Source organism: Sus scrofa, unplaced genomic scaffold, assembly GCF_000003025.6.
Source record: "Sus scrofa isolate TJ Tabasco breed Duroc unplaced genomic scaffold, Sscrofa11.1 Contig2722, whole genome shotgun sequence".
Taxonomy (NCBI): domain Eukaryota; kingdom Metazoa; phylum Chordata; class Mammalia; order Artiodactyla; family Suidae; genus Sus; species Sus scrofa.
This window is the reverse complement of record NW_018085160.1, coordinates 60693-77261: the sequence shown is the minus strand read 5'-3', so window position 1 is coordinate 77261 and position 16569 is coordinate 60693.

The window sequence follows — 16569 nt, the reverse complement described above, 5'->3', positions numbered from 1 at the left end:
GCATGAATCATGGAATGCAGGTTTCCAGGTATATAGGCTGCTGTGGTCATCTGAACACAGAGTTTCTTTGACATCATGGTGTGGTACTGCAGTGGGTTGCAGATGGCCACATAGTGATCATAGGGTATTGCTGCCAGAAGGAAGTAGTCTGCGGTTTCTATAGTGCAAAGGAAATAAAAATGGGCCATGCATTCATAGAGGGAAACCATTCTGTTTTCAGAAAAGCAGTTCCCTAACATCTTAGGAGTAATGCAGTGGCACAGCAAGAATCCAGAAGAATGCAAGATTGCCCAGAAAGATGCACACTGGAGTGTGCACATGATGCTCTTTTGAAATCATTATCACCAGACGGAGATTCCCCAAAAGGGTGATCAGATAGATGGCAAAGAACACCACAGAGAGGTCTTCAGCTCTGGGAGATCTGTAAATCCTGTGAGGATAAATTTTTGGTTTATGGTATGATTTTCTTTAACCATTCCTGATTTCTCTGTTGAAAACAATTGTGGATAAATGAGGTAATACTTTTTAACATATCCTGTTCAACTCTGAGCTCTCCCTGGCCCAGACAACTAGGAGCATATTCCACAGTGTTTTCCCAAGTCAAATAGATTTTGGTGCCTGCCCATTTCTAGGGGAGTATCAATCTCCAGGAGCTCTTACTTTGTAAGCTAGTTATTTACATTTTCCCAGCATATTTTCAAGAAAAACTTTGAATAAGATGCACAAAGATGGCTTTTGAGGTCTTGAAAAGCATATTCAGTGAAAAAGACTTACCTATGTGGGTCAGATAAAGCTGATTCATAATTTAGGTGTCAGCAATTGGTATACGTGTTCTCAAACAATTTCAATGACTGTGTCTGTATAGATTAACAATGTTGTTTGAAAGACTAATTTTCCGTACCCACGTGCATAGAAGCATTATTCAAGATAACCAAAAGTGGAAACACCCGACTTTCCACTGCTGGATGAATGGATGAACAAAATGTGGTATAGACATAAAGTGGTGGAAACTATTCTTCCTTAAAAAGGGAATACCATTCTGAAACATGTTAAGATATGTATTAAACTTGAGGACGCAGTGCTAAGTGAAATAAACTAGACACAGAAGGACAAATACTGGTTTTCCACTTAACATGAATTAAAGTATTCAAACTCATACAGACAGAAAGTAGAATGTGGTTGTTGGGGGAGGGAAGGATGGAGATTTATTTTTTAGTGGGTACAGTATTTCAGCCCCAAATTGAAGAAAACACTAAATTTTTCTTGAAAATCCAGAAGTAGCTTTTGCACAGATTTATTTCCTCAAAGTATTTCCTTACTTAGGACTTTCCCATCATTTTTAATATAAAGAATCCCTATTGTGTTTCAATCACAAGTCACAATTTGTTTGGGTAATTACATACCTGCTTTGAGCTCACTTTATCTCCTTGTAGTCTGAACACCCCATGTACCATCCCTAACCCAAACCTTTCTTTTCATGGCTTTCTGAATAAATCACTTTCATTCTGCATTTGGTGGCCTTTGCCTTAACCATATTACCTTCACCATTATCTTCTATCTATCCAATTCCTATCCCTTCCTTAGGATCAATCCAGGGTCTGTCCAGATCAAGAGTGTCTATCTTCTTCCCACCTCCCAAGTTCTTATGACCCATTTAACACACTCTTGAGTATGAATATTTGCCTTGTGTGTTCCTCTGGTATTTCATGAGTATAAGTCTTACTATCCTTAGTTTAATTTCAACACTATATTTATCAGGATTATGCGTGTTTCTGAGATGGACCCTGAAGACACAGCAAAAAATAAATTAAAAAAAAAGCAGAAATCCACCCCTTCCCTCTGACTTGATTTCTAGGGCAATGTAATTATTTCAGGTGAGGGCCACATTACTATGATGATGCAGGACCAAGTCTGTGCTGATGTACAACATGGGGAAACTTTCTCCTTCAGTAAGGGCTTGTTAAGAATCCTGGGACAGGTGTGCATAAGTCAATCCCAAACTCCCAGTCCATCCTTCCCATGAAACTTACTTTCTAATAGAGGAGTTTGGGGAAGCAAATAAAAATAAATGCATAAATAAGGAAAATAGCAAAAACTAGAGAGTGCTGTGCTGAGGGTTAAATGGACCCGTGTGATAAAGAATGACTGGGAATTACTTTTGATCAGAGGATTGGCAAAGGTCTACAGGAAAGGTGGCCTTGTCAAGCTGAGACATGAGTAACAAGAAGTCAGCCATGGCAGTCTGGGGAGGAGCATGTTAGGTTTCAGAAGTGATAGTGAAAATTCTGTAAGGCAGAAATAAGTTCTTCATGTTTGAGGAACGGGTAAAAGGCGGGGGAAAGTGGTTGGTAGTGAGACTGAACAATTGACCTTGCAGGGTTTATAACACAAAGTTTTGAGTTTGTGTTTTATTTCCAGCTCAATGAGAATCCATGGGAGGCTGTATTGATTTCCTATTGCTGCTCTAACAAATTGCCACACACTCAGGAGCTTAAAACAACACAAATTGCTATTCTTTCATGATTCCAAGGTTATACATCCAAAACAATTCTCACTGGGCTAAAATTAAGTTGTGAACATCCTTTCTGGATGTTGTAAGGGAGAATCCATTTCCTTGCCTTTTTCATCTTCTAGAGACTGTCTGCAGTCCTTGGACCATGGCCCCCTTCCATCTTCAAAGCCTGAAATTTCCGGTTAAATCTTTCTCATGTTGTATTACTCTGATTCTGATCTTTCTACTTCTGTTATCAAAAATTACACTGAGCCCACCTGGATGATGTTGGAGTGTTTAATTCCCCCATTGTATAACTTAACATACTCACAAGTCCTGAGATTTTTGATGTGGTCCTCTTTGAGGGAGATTGTTATTATGCCTTCCAAACAAGAGGTTATTTTTAAAGAGGAGAAATGGATTTACCTTATTCATCTTTTCAAGAAAATGGATCATGAAAGCTAACGGTGAAAGTGGGGAGAGCAGCTTGGTGGACCCTACAGTAGTTCAGGATTAGGCTGATAGTAGTGGACCTGCAGAAATATAAATGTGTTTGATTTATGCTTTAGAGGATGTCAACAGGATTTGTTGGTGGTTTCTCTTTGAGAGGGGGTAAAAGGAGTAAGTGGGAAAATGGCTAGATTTTTTGCCCTGAGCATCTGAGGAGGACCTGGTAGTATTTACTATCTGAAGGAGATTTCAGGAGAAATATATTCTTTGGGTGGAGGGGCAGAGCTGGAAATATGCATTATATTTTATCCATGTTATGTTTGAGAGTCTTATCAGTTATCTAAATGGAGATGTCAAATAGGTAATTACATACAAAGGACAAGGCTGGAGATTAGGATTCATCTGCATCTGTATTTTAGGGCTTGGAACTGAGTGAGATGATGTAGGAGAGTGGGAAGGCAGAGAAGAGAAGAGCCACTGAGAGAGAGCCCTCTGGGACTTTCTGGTTTAGATTAGACCAGATTATCTAGCACACAGAGTGCCTGGTGGGAATAGAATACAGTGGGGATAAAAAGTACAGACAGGAAGGGTCCTAAACTGATGAGATCAGAATACCAAATCAAGGAGCTTGATTTCTAACCAGTAGGCCCTGAATGCGTTTGTCAAGGGACTAACTCTGTCAAATCTGAGTTTCAGAACAGCAATTGCGTGTGTGAAGCATTACCTTATTCTCTGTGGTCCATTTTCCATGTTGACATGGTATAAATGAAAAATTCATACCCAAGTGTTTGTGGGCCTCTCATGTACCATGTTAAAATTAAAGCTGTAACACTTAGGATGACCTTATTATTCTTTTTAAAACAAGACATCAAAAAGACCCCAAATTTAATATGAATATTGGTTTGCTTTTCTGGTCATGTTTGACATATCAGTCAAGATTTGTGAAGAGAGAGCAAGAGGGAGGGGAAGAGAGATATAATAATATAGTAAAAAGCCAAGGAGATGGTATTTCTCTAAAAAGTTGGTGGTGAAAGGATTTGATTGACTTCGTACTTTGCAAATATCAAAGGTGTTTTTTCCCCCCCTAACTTGTTGTACTTCCGTCGTATTTTGGAAAGTCTTAATTGACCTCACTATCAGCTCTTTCGTTCCAGTCTCATTCTCTCAATTTTTTAGCACCAAATTTAAAAAGCTTTCTACACTTGCTGTTTTCATTAACTCTCTAATTTTCTGTGACCTAGATGTCTCATTCCCATTACTTTGTAAAAATGGCATTCTCCAGTGGTCTGTCCGTCAAGTCCATTATCTTTCTTGGACCTTAGTTCTCCTTGACCTCTCTAAAACATTTGAAAGAGTAAACATTCTCTCATTCTTAAAACTGGTACTTTCCGTCTCATCATAAACATTGTTTGAAGGTCCATCTCTGAGCATTTCTTGTTGCTTAAATGTTACAGACATACAACTGGATGCTGCTGGCTCCCAAATTTTCATTTGCAGCCCTAGTCACCCCACCCAACTGATGTCTGTTGGATACTTCCATAATAACCTATCATCCTGTCAAACTCACCGTATTGAAAGAAGAATTACCTTGTACCAGGAAGGAATTTTTCCTCCTAAGCTTCTAGGCTGTCACAGCATGTGACAGAGATAATGTCAGAGTCAACCAGGTAACAAGAAAGAGAGGAAAACCCTATTCCAGTTTGTAGATATCATTTGTTCCTTCAAATATCCTTTTATCCTTTATCAGTATTTTCATCTGACTCTTATGTGCTCATCTTTTGGATAGGCAGCATGGTAGCAATGCATGGTCCTGCCTTCATAGAGCTTATACTTTAGTGGTGGAGAGAGGCCCATTACACCTTTATGAAGTGCTATGGAGAAAAGTGAGAAAATTGTGTGTGAGCATGTATAAAATAGGGGTCTTAGCCTAGTCTGTAAATTGGGGCAGGAAAAAATTTCCCATAGAAAACAGCATATAAGCTGCAGCAGTGAGAGATAACTGATGACAACATGAGACAAACGATATTTATGCATGTGAAAGCTTTGAGATGGGAAGTAGTCTCTTGAGTTTCAAGGAGTGAGAAGTCAGTGCACTTGTAGCCCAGTAAATCACAGGGATAGTGGTGGTAAGTGATGCTAGAAGAGGAGTCAGTGGTCAGATATCATGGGGTATTATGGACCAGGGTCAAGATTCTCAAGTGTATCCTAATAGCAACAGGGAAACATTCAACATCTCAAGGTCCAAATTTTCAGGATCACCTAAGAAACTGCTGTTATCCTCATTGCCCATATCCAACTCATCATCAAGGTGCCATCAAGTCCCATGGATCCTTCCCTTGTACCATCTCTTAAGTCAGTTCCTTAAACTACACTTACTCAGGACTGTATCTATGATTCTTAGCTCACATGATTCAGGCTCTGCATAAATCGGCCACACACTTATGATCAATGAGACCCATTTTTTTAAAAAAAATTATTACTTTTTGAGGTGCAGTGACATGCAGCAGCTTGATGTAGGATCTCAATTCCCAGATCAGGGATTTAACCCAGTCCAAGGTGGTGAAAGCACTGAATCCTCACAAGTAGACTACCAGGGAACTCCCAATAAGATCAGTTTTGGTCAAATTATTTTCCCATAGTTTGATTAATATGTACAATTTACTTTTTCCAAAAACTGACCCTATATACTGAGACGGTACCCTCCATCAAATGTGGACCAGCTGTGGTGCTATTTCCATCCTTGGCCCCAGAACTTAACACATGCCACTAGTGCAGACAAACAAACAAACAAACAAACAAATAAACAATCATGAGAGATGTAAAATCAGAAAATAAAATTTTAAAAAGTATGCATGGCTTGGTGGCTACCTGAAATAGCTATTATCATCCTAATGTATAGTCTTTCAGAATTATTTCTCACATTCCTTTAAGAAAGTGGAATCACATTGGAAAGAACATTTTAACTTAAAAATATTAAAACGTGTCTATATCAAAAAGTGAAAGCATGCATCAAAATTTAATGCTTGGGATGAGAAACACCTGGGCGCCCTCTCAGACTAATCTCTTAAGCCATCTGTCACATATAACCTATTAAGCAAATGCCAGTTTTCCCTGAAGCCTCACGCAATGCCCAAGTCAGAGTCACTGCGTGGTGGACCCTCGCCCCAGGAGCCCACCAGGTGTGGGAACTAAAGACTGTGATCTGGCTAAAAACCTACAGGTGTGTTGTGGCCTGAGGCCAGCGCAGGGGAGTGAAATGCGCATGCGCAAGGGACATGGCGTTCTCCTTGCAGAAGGCAAAAAGTCCAGCATCACCAGTGCCAGCTTCTGACTCAATACCAGGCGCCACTCTGAGGTTTGCCAAGGTCCCAGGCCACAGCAACACAAACACCGTGTTCCTTCCACTGCATTCCCTCATAGCCAGTTCCTCCTGACAGCAGTGACGGGTCTCGAATTCGTTTCACAAGGCATTCATTGCCTATTCCTCCAGCTTCTCCCCTGAACAACAAATATCATCGGGCACATATGTAATGGTAAGTACCATTATTATTATTATTTTGCTAGCTTTTGGATATGTAATTAACATGCAACGTTGTGGAAGTTTAAGTGGTGTACTGTGATGATTTCCTACATGTATATATTGTGAAATGATTGCGACCTAAGGTTAGTTACCTCCATTACCTCACATAATTACTCTTTTATTGGTGTGTGGTGAGAACGTTTAATGTTCGCTTTTAAGCAGATGTCAAGTATATAAAACAGTATTGTTAACTATAGCAATAGTTACATTGCCATCTTGCAACAGAAGGTTTGTTCCCTTCCGCCAGTTCCCCCTGACAACCAGCATTCTAGTCTCTGTTTCTAAGGGTCTGACATTTTTAGATTTAGCCAGTGCCCCCAGGGTCCAACGGTATTGTTTCAAATAGCAGGATTTCCATCTTTTTTTTTTTGCCTGTGTAAAATACCATTTTGGGTGTGGTTGTGGGTAGTATTTCCTTTATCCATCCCACAGTGGACACTCAGGTTGTTTTGTGTCTTGGCTGTTGGGGATTATGCTGCAGTGAACGTGAGGGTGCATATTACTCTTCAAAAGAGTAATTTTGTCCCCGTTGTCTGCATAACCAGAAATGAAATTGCTGGATTACATGGTAGTTCAATTTTTAATTTTTTGAAAACCTTCATACTGTTTTTGATCATGGCTCTACCGATTTACATTCACCCCAACAGCACCCAAGAGTTCCCTTTTCTCCACAGCCTTGCCCACATTTGTTATCTCGCTCTCCTTGATGACAACTCTTCTAAGAGTTTTGAGATGATATGTCATTCTGGTTTTGACTTGCATTTCCCAGACAATTAGTAATGTTGAGCAATTTTTCATATAACTTGTATATATGACTTCTTTGGAAAAATTGTCTATGAAGTTTCTCGGCCCCAGGCAACTATATCCAATCTCTTGGGACAGACCATGAAGAAAAGGAATGTACATATATATATGACTGGGTCAGTTTGCTGTACAGAAGAAATAGGCACAACATTGTAAATCAATTATACTTTAATAAAAATTAAAATGTTATCTGCCCATTTTAATAGCATTATTATTGTTCTGGAATTGAATGAGTTTCCTATATAATTTGAATATTAACCCCTTATCAGATACAGGTATTGTCAATATTTTCTCCCTTTTGGTAGGCTGCCTTTGCATTTTGTTGATGGTTTCCTCTGCAGTGCAGAAGATTTTTAGTTTGATGTAGTCTCCCTTGTTTATTTTTGCTTTTGTTACTTTTGTTTTGGCTGTCAAGCCCAAAAATCTCCTTGCTGAGACCAATGTCAAGAAGATTTCCCCCTGTGTTTTTTTTCTAGGAGGTTTATGGACTTACATTGAAGGCTTTAATCCATGTCAAGTTAATTTTTGTGAATGGTGTAAAATCAATGTCCAGATTCATTCTCTTGCATGTGAATATCCAGTGTTCCCCAACATTATAGATGGAGAGACTCATTTTCCCATTGTGTATTCATGGTGCCTATTTCAAAGATTAGTGTACCTTATGTGTGTGGATTTACTTCTGAGAACTCCATTCTGTTCTATTAGTCTATATTTCTGTTTTTATTCCAGTACTATAGTGGTTTTTTCCCATTTTATTGAAATATAACTGACATGCAGCACTGCTGAGGTATAAGGTGTTCAGCATAGTGATTTGACTTATGTACATCATGAAATAATTTTCACAGTAAGTTTAGTGAACATTCACTGATATGAATACAAAATTAAGGAAATAGGGGCCTTTTTTTCTTGAGATGAGAGTTCTTGGGATTTACTCTCTTGACAACGTCCATATAGAATACACAGCTGTGTTCTATTTATCAGGCTGTATGTTACACCCCTAGTACTTATAACTTGAAGTTTTTATCTTTTGACCACCTTCACCCAGTTCTCCTCTTCACATGCCTGACTTCTGGTAACTACAAATCTGACCTTTTTTCAATGAATTTGCTTATTTGTTTTTGAAGTACAATTGACCTACAATGCTATATTAGAAACTGCTACGCATAATAGTGATTTTTCTATACATTTCAAAGTGATCATGTCAAGTCTAGTTACAATATGTCACTGTAAAAATATACGACATAGTTATTGATTATATTCCTCAAAGTGTATTTTGAATATCTGTTAACTCAGTTATTTTGCAGCTGGAAGATTGTCCTGCTCATCTCCCTCACCTATGTCTTTCCTCCCCATAGCTCTTTCTCCTCTAGCAATCAGCTATTTGTTGTGTGTCTGTACACCATTTCTAATTGGTTATAGTTGTTCATTTGTTTCATTTTTTTAGATTTCATGTATAAGTGAAATCATAGAGCAGTTGACTCTCTCTGACTCATTTCACCTAGTGTAATATCCCCTCTGTCCTTCCATGTTGTCACAAATGGCAAAATTTCATTCTTTGATTATAATGGTGGAATGCTATACTATTGTGCCTGTGTACTACATCTTTGTCCATTCATCTGTTGATGGCCACTTACATTGCTTCCTAAATGGGCTATTGTAAGTAATACTGCAGTTAACATAGGGGTGCATTATATATTTTCCAATTAGTGTTTATGTTTTCTTCAAAAAAATATCCAGGAGTGGAATTGCTGGATCATGTGGTACTCCTACCTTCGATTTTTTGAGGAATCTCTGTCCTGTTTTTCATAGTGCCTGCACCAGCTTACATTCCCACCAGCATGCATGAGGGTTCTCCTTTCTTCACATCCTTGCCCACATTTGTTATTTATTGTCTTTTGGGTAAGTGACATTTTGATAAGTGTGAAATGATACTGTGGTTTTGATTTGCATTTTCCCAATGATTAGTGATGCTGAGCATCTTTTCATATGACTATTGGTCATTTTTCTTTTTTTTTTTGGAAAAATGTCTATTCAGATCCTCTGCCCATTTATTAATAGAGTTGGTTTTTTGATTTTGAATTGAGTTATTGTATATTTTGATATTAAGCCTTATTAGATATATTATTTGCAAATATCTTCTACTATTCTGTAGAGAACCTCTGTATTTTCTCGATAGTTTCTTTTGCTGTGCAGGGGCTTTCAATTTTTATGTAGTTCCTTTTGTTTATTTTTGCTTTTGTTCCCTTGCCTGGAGAGACATATCCAAATAAAAATTACTAAGACTAATGTCAAAGAGCACACTGTCTGTGTTTCCTTCCAGGTTTCAGGTCTTACATTTAAGACTTTGGTCCATTTTGGGTTTAGTTTTGTGTATGGTTTGAGAGAGTACTTCCATTTGATTGTTTTGCATGTAGTCGTTCAGTTTTCCCAATGGTATTTTTTTATTGAAGAGTCTGCCTTTTCCCCATTATATATTCCTACCTCCTTTTTTGTGGATTGATCACCCATGTAAGTGACAAGGGCAATGCCAAATCCCAGAGTTCCTGGGTTCTCTAGCAGTTAAGGATTTGTCATTGTCACTGCTCTGGCTTGGTTTTGATCCCTGGCCCAAGAAATAATATATGCTGAGGGCACAGTCAAAAAAACATGTGGATTCATTTTTGGGCTTTCTTTTATATTCCATTGATACCTGTGTCTGTTTTTGTGATAGTAGCATACTTTTTAGATTGTGGTAGCTTTGTAGTTTAGTTTGTATTTCAGGAGTGTGATAACTCCAGTTTAATTCTTCTTTCTGAGGATTGTTTTGGCTACTTTGGGTCTTTTGTGTTTTCATATAAGTTTTAGCATAATTTGTTCTAGTTCTATGAAAGAACACCATTGTTATAGTTATAGAAATTGTATTGAATCTGTAGACTGCCTTGGGGGGTATGGTCATTTTAACAATATTCTTACAGTCCATGAATGCAATATATCTTTTTTTCTATTTGTGTCCATTTCAACTCCTTTAATCAGTGTTTTCACAGATTTCCTAGGACAAATTTAGTTAGGTTCATTCCTTAGTATTCAGATTTATTCCTTGACATTTGATTCTTTCTCATGTAATCATAAATGGCATTGTTGCCTTAATTTCACTTTCTGATAGCTGATTTTTAGTGTATAGAAAAGCAACATATTTCTTTTTTTTTTTTTTTTTGTCTTTCTCTCTTTTTAGGGCTATACCCATAGCGTATGGAGGTTCCCAGGGTAGGGGTCCAATCAGAGCTGTAGCCACCAGGCTACACCAGGGCCACAGCAATGTGGGTTCCAGGCTGTGTTTGTGACCTACACTACAGCTCATGTCATCTCTGGATCCTTAACCCACTGAGCGAGGCCATGGTTCAAATCTGCATCATTATGGATGCCAAACAGGTTTGTTAACCCCTGAGCCACGATGGCAACTCCCAAAAGCAACAGATGTCTTTTACTAATTATGTATCATGCATTTGTACTGAATGTATTGATGAGTGGTAGAAGTTTTGGTGGTGTCTTCTGTATTTTTTATCCATGGTATCCTTTCATCTGTAAACAGTGCCAGTTTTCTTCTTTCCAATTTTGGTTCCTTTAATCTTTTTTTTTTATCTGATTGCTGGGTTGGGACTTCGAATGCCATGTCAAATAATAGTGTTAAGAGTGTGCCTTCTTCAGTCACCAAAAATTGAGACGCCTGGGTGAGGGCTGGGCACCGAGACCTTGGCTCCGTATGTTAGTCCCTGGGAAAGGGCTGGGGGGGGGCAGGGTGGAGCAGAGACTGCTTGGGAGGTCTAGAAACCTGTCTGTCAAGTTTGATGGGGCAGAGACTGCCTGGAAGACTAGAAAGCAAAGCTGTCGCAGGGGGAGGGAACAATACTCTAAGGGCTGGGAACTGGAAAGCCACATCAGAGGGAACCTGGGAGAAGAGCCTGGTCTGTGCCCATGTTGGGGAGGGGAGAGAAGAAGGGTTGTGTCCCCATAGAATACTCCCCATGCCACAGCAAACTTACCAGCCCGCTAGCTAGCAGAAAGCTGTGCTTCCCAGTGCATCCCCTCCCCCCGCCTCCACCACCCCCTATGCACTCACCGATCTGGGGCTGCCTGCCATCTGGGAGGGCTGGCCTCAACAACTGCCTGAAGCCTACCATTGAGGGGCTGTCCTGGCACTGGCCTGCTTGCCCTATGGAGGGGCTACACCCCCACGGAGCAGCACCAAACACAATCAGCCCCCGAGAAAAGGCCTGCAGCCCAAAAAGCGAGAACAAGCTTGGCCAGGCCGTGAAAAGATTTGCCTAATTCTCGGACAGTCTTTCTGAGTCGGCCTGCCCTGGGGAAAAGCCTCTTGGGTTCACAGCAGCCTAGCCAGCTGCTCCAGCACTTGGGGGGTGCTGCACTCTCATGGAACAGCTGCAAAGGACTGCCAGCTCTCTGCAGGACCCCCTGCAGCCTAGAAAAGCTAGAACAAGCTTGGCCAGGCTGTGAAAAGTTCTGCCTACATTCTCAGGCCATCCTTCTGAGTTGGGCTGCCCTGGGGAAGAGCCTCTTGGGTTCTCAGTGACCCAGATAGCTGTTGCAGCCCTTGGGTGGTGGTGCACTCCTGAGGAACAGCTCCCCAACACCGCCACCCCCTGCAAGAACCCCACAGCCTAAAAACACCAGAGCAAGCTCTGCCTGACCAAGTGAAATCTGCTACCATCGTGGTATGGACCTCCCAGTCCTGTCTGCCCTCAGGAAGTCCTCTTTTGCTTCAAAGAGACCCTCTTAGCCCCATCAACACTCCAGAAAAGCCACACTGCCTCAAAAAAGACTGACCAACAACGCCAGCCCTCAGGAAACATTCCACGGCAGTGACAAGGCAAACACGGCCCAGTCACAGAGAGTACAACTCCACCAGGAAAAAAACAACAAGCAAGATGAAGAAGCTGAGAAACCACCTTCAGTCACACCAACAGGAGAACTCACCTAATGTGGTCAACAATGAAACTGAAGGAATTAAGAGAAGATATGAACAGTAATGCAGACACCCTCAGAAAGGAACTAGAACATAATAAGGAGCAGCCAAGAAAAATTAGAAAATTCATTTGCAGAGATACAAACTGAACTAAGGGCAGTAAAAACCAGAATGAATAATGCAGAAGAACGAATCAGTGATGTGGAAACCACCCAATCAGGTCAGCAGATAGAAAACCAAATGAAAAAACATGAAAACAATATAAGAGACCTATGGAATAATATAAAGCAGGCCAATCTGTGCATAATAGGAATTCCAGAAGGAGTAGAAAAAGATAAGGGAATGGAAAATATATTTGAAGAAATTATCGCTGGAAACTTCCCAAATCTAAAGGATACTTGGTTCAAGATACAAGAAGCACAGAGGGCCCCAAACAAACTGAACCCAAATAGACCCACACCAAGACACATCATAATAAAAATGGCAAAAGTTAGTGATAAAGAGAGGATCCTAAAGGCAGCAAGAGAAAAACAGAATGTTACCTACAAGGGAACCCCCATAAGAAACACTTACAGGCCAGGAGGGAATGGCAAGAGATATTTAAAGTGCTAAAGGAAAAAATATCAACCTAGAATACTCTATCCAGCAAGAATATCATTTAAAATAGAAGGGGAAATAAAATTTTTTTCCAAAAAACAAAAGCTAAAAGAATACAGCAATACAAAACCCAGGCTAAAAGAAATATTGAAAGGGCTTCTCTAAACCAAAAGAAAGGAAGGAATGAAAGGGAAGAAAAAGAAAAAAAAAAGGAAGAACTAGGACTGAGGAAACCACGATCAGGGCACAGTCACTCAAATAAGCCAGCATACAGATTTAATCATGAACATGCTTCAAACAAAATAAAATTAAAAAGAAAAAAAAAAGAGTCATCAAAATCATAAAATGTGGGCAAGGGATGTTAGGAAATAAATAGGCTCTTTTTGTTTGTTTGTTTGTATGATTCTCTTCTTAATTTTAATATAGTAATGAAATGTTTGAACCTACAGGACCATCAGGCTAAAACACACAATTATAGGAAGAGGTTAGCATACTTAAGAAACAGGGTAACAAAAAGCCAAAACCAAATATTCCATTCCGAAGAAATGAAAAAAAAAAACAACAACACTCAAGCAGATAATAACCGGAGACCATCCAACAACAACAACAACAAAAAAAAAAAAAAAAAAAAAAAAAAAAAAAAAAAAAAAAAAAGAAGAATGGAAAAACGTAGAATCAACTAGAACACGAGGTTCCAAATGGCGATAAATAATCATCTAACAATTATCACCTTAAATGTCAATGGACTGAATGCCCCAATCAAAAGACACAGAGTGGCTGAGTGGATAAAAAGGCAAAAATCTTTAATATGCTGCCTACAAGAAACTCACCTTAGGACAAAGGATACATATAGATTGAAAGTGAAAGGATGGGGAAAATATTTCATGCCAATAGACATGACAGAAAAGCAGAAGTTGCAATACTCATATTAGACAAAATAGACTTTAAAACAAAAGACATAAAGAAAGACAAAGAAGGACACTATTTAATGATTATGGGATCCATCCAAGGAGAGGATGTTACTATCGTCAACATATATGCCCCAAATACAGGAGCACCCAGATATGTACAACAAATATTAACAGAGAAATGGAGAAACTGATGGGAATACAATCATAGTAGGACACTTTAATAACCCCCTCACATCAATGGACAGATCCTCTAGACAGAAAACCAATAAAGCCACAGAGATCCTAAAGGAAACAACAGTAAAGGTAGACTTAATTGATATCTTCAGGACACTACATCCAAAAAAATCAGAATACACATTCTTCTCAAGTGCACATGGAGCATTCTCAAGAATCAACCACATATTGGGACACTAAGCTAATCTCAATAATTTAGAGAGCATAGAAATTATCTCAAGTATCTTCTCTGACCACAACGCCATGAAATTAGAAATCAACCAGGGGAAAAGAAATGAGAAAAAACCTACCACATGGAGACTAAACAACACGCTACTAAAAAACCAATGGGTCAATGAGGAAATCAAGAAGGAAATTAAAAACTACCTTGAAAAAAATGATAATGAAGACACAACCTCTCAAAATCTATGGGATGCTGCAAAAGCAGTGCTCAGAGGGACATTTATAGCAATACAGGCCTTTCTCAAAAAAGAAGATAGATCCCAAATTGCCAACTTTACCCTCCACCTAAACGAATTAGAAAAAGAACAAAAAAGACCTAAAGTCAGCAGAAGGAAGGAAATTATGAAGTTCAAAGAAGAAATCCATAAAATAGAGACTCAAAAAACAATAGAGAAAATTAATAAAACCAAGAGCTGGTTCTTTGAAAAGGTAAACAAAATTGACAAACCCCTGGCCAGACTCACTAAAAAGAGGAGAGAAAGAACCCAAATAACCAAAATTATAAATGAAAAAGGAGAAATCACAATGGATACAGCAGAAATACAAAAAAACATAAGAGTGTACTATGAACAACTATATGCCAACAAATTTGACAATCTGGAAGAAATGGACAATTTTCTAGAATCTTACAGCCTGCCAAAACTGAATCAAGAAGAAACAGACCAACTGAACAGACCGATCACTAGAAATGAAATTGAGGAGGTCATAAAATCACTCCCTACAAATAAAAGTCCAGGACCAGATGGCTTCACAGGCGAATTCTACCAAATATATAAAGAGGATCTGGTGCCCATCCTCCTTAAACTCTTTCAAAAGGTTGAAGAAGAAGGAATACTCCCAAAGACATTCTATGATGCCACCATCACCCTCATTCCAAACCAGACAGAGATACCACCAAGAAAGAAAACTATCGCCCAATATCATTGATGAATATAGATGCAAAAATTCTCAACAAAATCTTAGCCAACCGAATCCAACAACATATCAAAAAAATTATACACCATGACCAGGTTGGTTCATCCAGGTTCACAAGGATGGTTCAACATACGCAAATCAATCAACGTCATCCACCACATTAACCAAAGAAAAGTCAGAAATCATATGATCATCTCAATAGATGCAGAAAAAGCATTTCACAAAGTCCAACATCCATTCATAATCAAGACTCTCGCCAAAGTGGGTATAGAGAGAACATTCCTGAATATAATCAAAGCCATTTATGAGAAACCCACAGCAAATATAATACTCAATGGGGAAAAACTGAAAGCCTTCTCACTCAAATCTGGAAGAAGACAGGGATGCCACTCTCACCACTGCTATTCAACATTGATTTGGAAATCCTAGCCACAGCAATTAGACAAACAAAAGAAACAAAAGGCATCCATATAGGAAGAGAAGAGATAAAACTGTCACTGTATGCAGACGATATGATACATAGAAAACCTAGGACTCAACCCAAAATCTACTTGAAGTGATTAATGAATTCAGCAAAGTAGCAGGATAAAAGATTAACATTCAGAAATCAGTTGCATTTCTGTATACCAGCAATGAAATATTAGAAAAGGAATACAAAAATACAATACCTTTAAAATTGCACCTCACAAAATCAAATACCTCGAATACATCTGACCAAAGAGGTAAAGGACCTATATGCCGAGAACTATAAAAATTTAATCAAAGAGATCAAAGAAGATGTAAAGAAATGGAAAGATATTCCATGTTCCTGGATTGGAAAAATCAATATTGTAAAAATGGCCATCCTACCCAAAGCAATCTACAGATTCAATGCAATCCCTCTCAAATTACCCAGGACATTTTCACAGAACAAGAACAAACAATCCAAACATTTTATGGAACCACAAAAGACTCAGAATTGCCAAGGCAATCCTGAGAAACAAAAACCAAGCAGGAGGCATAACTCTCCTAGACTTCAAGAAATACTACAAAGCCACAGTCATCAAAACAGTGTGGTACTGGTATCAAATTGACATACCGATCAATGGAACAGAATAGAGAACTCAGAAATAAACCCTGACACCTCTGGTCAATTAATCTTTGACAAGGGAGGCAAGAACATAAAATGGGAAAAAGAAAGTCTATTCAGCAAGCATTGCTGGGAAACCTGGACAGCTGTATGCAAAGCAATGAAACTAGAACACACCCTCACACCATGCACAAAATAAACTCCAAATGGCTGAAAGAATTAAATATAAGACAGGACACCATCAAACTCCTAGAAGAAAACATAGGCAAAACACTCTCTGACATCAACCTCATGAATATTTTCTCAGGTCAGTCTCCCAAAGCAATAGAACTTAGA